Here is a 3031-nt window from a genome sequence, read left to right as displayed (position 1 = left end):
GTTGTTTGCATACAGTTCTGCTCTGCTCTTTGTTATGTATGTGTATGGGTGTGTGTTTGGTGGGGTGTTATGGATGAACGATCTCACGAGCTTCTGTTTAAACTCTACAGGCCACAATCATTTCCTCATGTCGCAATCATTTTAAATTATTACGCACAACATACAAATTTATAAACAGATGTTATCTAAAGCACAGTTTAATATAGAGCATTGAAATAACTAAAAGCAAATGTTCACATACAAAACAAATAAAAATGCAAGAATGATCTTAAGTATATCTTAAGTAGTTACATATAGGAAAATATAAGGGGTCAGTGGTCAGATGAGGGTGGTGTCACAACATGGGTCGGACGGACTGTTAAAAAGTATTGATATAAGAGATATAATGCACTTATTGCACAGGCTGTCAGCTTTAAAATAACTTTAGTCTCGGTTACCATAATTTCCTCGTATTAAACAGCTGATCAGAAAAAAACACTTATTGAGAGTTTAGGAAAGCAGCAGTTGCCCAGTTAGACCTTTCAGATTGTAAATCACAATATCAATGGTGCATTGTTCAGTTTTTTACACTGTTGACTGTGTCTTTGGGTACTAGTCTGTCAAAAGAAAGTAAAAGTGAAACTAAAGCGTGTGTGAAACACAGCTGCAGACTGACAAAGACACGTGTGACTTAATAATGCACATATAGGGGGAGCATAAAAGTGTGATTTCTCTTTTCTTACACAAAAAAAATCTGTGAAAAGGATAAATGCATACACAGGGGTCCAAAAGTTTGAGGGCACATTGACTATACCTGTGAAAAAAAACATTTTAGGGTTAAAAAGTAAATACATCAATAAATACATTTCATATATGGGTGATTCTCACGAAACCATTGAAACACCACGGCACTAATGATTTTAGCTTTAAAATGTGTAATATAGTAACATTAAAAAGCATCAGAATTAACACAATACTGTGTTCTACCTTGCACAATGTGTGATTTCAACATAAGAATTTATAATTGGAAATTTGATCTCATTTTCTGCTGAAATTCTCATTACCGCAATGTGTCCGGCTGTGTTTGAACATGCGCTATGTTGTAATTTAATCAAATTAACACAAAAATATTATGAAAAAAAATAAATGGATGTTTTGCTAGACTACTTTAGATGACAGAAAAAATATTTACTGAATATTCATGTATAATAATAATGAAGAAAAATTAGGAAAATGATGTGTCCATGCCTGATGTTCTCATCCTCCGCAACACTTTTTGAGAACAGTTTAAGCACACATACAGAATTTTAATAAAGTTTGATTTTGAGTGACGAAGCACATGGACCAGTTACTTCAAGATGGCTACAAGGTAAGATAATTTTTTTTACAGTTAATTTGAAATATTGTCTTGTCATTTGATTATCATTACCGCAACAGATGCTTATTAAATGTTAATTTAATTAATATAAGCATAATACTTTGATTTTAAATGCAGAATCTCCAAATTATGTTCTTTCAGGTTTGTCATGTCATTTTGAAAATATGTCAGTGTTGATGTTTTCTGACTGTTGTGGTAATGAGATTTTTTAGGACAATTTTTTAAAATTATGTTACAAAAAGTGTTAAATGATAAGTAAACGTTTTTAAATTAATGTTCCCATTTACTCCAGACTTTGTTTTTCAATGTCTGGTGGGGAAAATTAGTAAATTTAAGCAATTTTTACATTTTCATGCTTGACATTTTTAAAACCAAGTTTTCGTGAGAATCACCCATATATGAACGCTTTGGCATATATATGAAATCCCTGATCATGTGTTATATTTACTGGGTTGGGTATATACGCTGGCGCTTTCACATTTCATACACGGATCGCCACAATGATGTTTTGCACAAACATGCCATCTTAAGTGCATGCTCATTAAAGCAATATGACGTAATAATGTTAGAAAGCTGTAATGCATTTTTTTCAATTCAACTTCCACTCAGAAGGTTTTAACCAAATTTCTAATGCCAAACTTAATATGAATTTGAATTGGTGGTGTCAGACTTTTAAATACCACTGTCCATGTTTGCCTTAAAGGCGGGGTGCATGATCTCTGAAAGCCAGTGTTGATATTATAAATCACCCAATAGAATCTGGACCTTCCAGGCAACAATGTCGGTTAGTAGACATGCCCCTTTTCGCTGATTGGCTACATGTGTGTTTTGGTACTTGGCCCGCCTTCCTTTTCCAAAGTGTTTTTCAAAAAAAATCATGCACCCTACCTTTAAGATTTTGTGAAGCTGAACTACCATTTACTTACATGCACAAATAATAAGGTGGTTTCAGAAGATTGACTCTACAAAAACTATTCATTAAGGCCTTAAGATTCCTTTATGGAAAAGCAATTACATCATGCACATTTTTTTCTTTCTATCTTTTGATTCATACATTAACATTAAATTAACATTAAAAGAATTCTCACCACCAAAAGGAACCATTTGTTATTATATAAATTCTACTTCTCACTACAGGGATGTAAATGAAGCCGAAGTTCTCAAACCCATTGTAAACCAGTTCCTAAACCAATTAGACCACAAAAAAGCATTTTCACATGCTAAAAACATTTTCACAAAACATGCGCAGTTCACTAAAACATCAGGACTATAGCTAAAAATCTGTTTCTGGATCCACACCTCTCTCCAAATTCACACTGCAAGCAATCACAAAAAGGCCAATACAAACACACATATATGTTTGTTGACGTCACCGCAGTGTATATCGGTAATATAAGGTTAAGATGACCCAGATATCGATGTAAATGGTTCATTTTGTTCATTACATCCAGAAACAGAAAATACAGCATATTTTCTGGCATTCTTGGCTCGGTGCATTTGCGTGGCATTTTAAAATGTGTGTTTGGCCCGTCATGTGCATCACGTGTCTTGTCAAGTGCCTGCTGCAGTCTAAAGGGTTTATGACAAAAGTGACACTCGCGTTTCCCAGATACTCGCTTAGTCTCATGTGTAATCAGAGTTTACTGTTAAGTTAGTGTCTTGCGAGTATTTTGT

Source organism: Misgurnus anguillicaudatus, chromosome 8 (assembly GCF_027580225.2).
Source record: "Misgurnus anguillicaudatus chromosome 8, ASM2758022v2, whole genome shotgun sequence".
NCBI classification, from domain to species: Eukaryota; Metazoa; Chordata; class Actinopteri; order Cypriniformes; family Cobitidae; genus Misgurnus; species Misgurnus anguillicaudatus.
The sequence above is the reverse complement of the archived record's forward strand: the minus strand, read 5'-3'. Positions refer to the sequence as shown.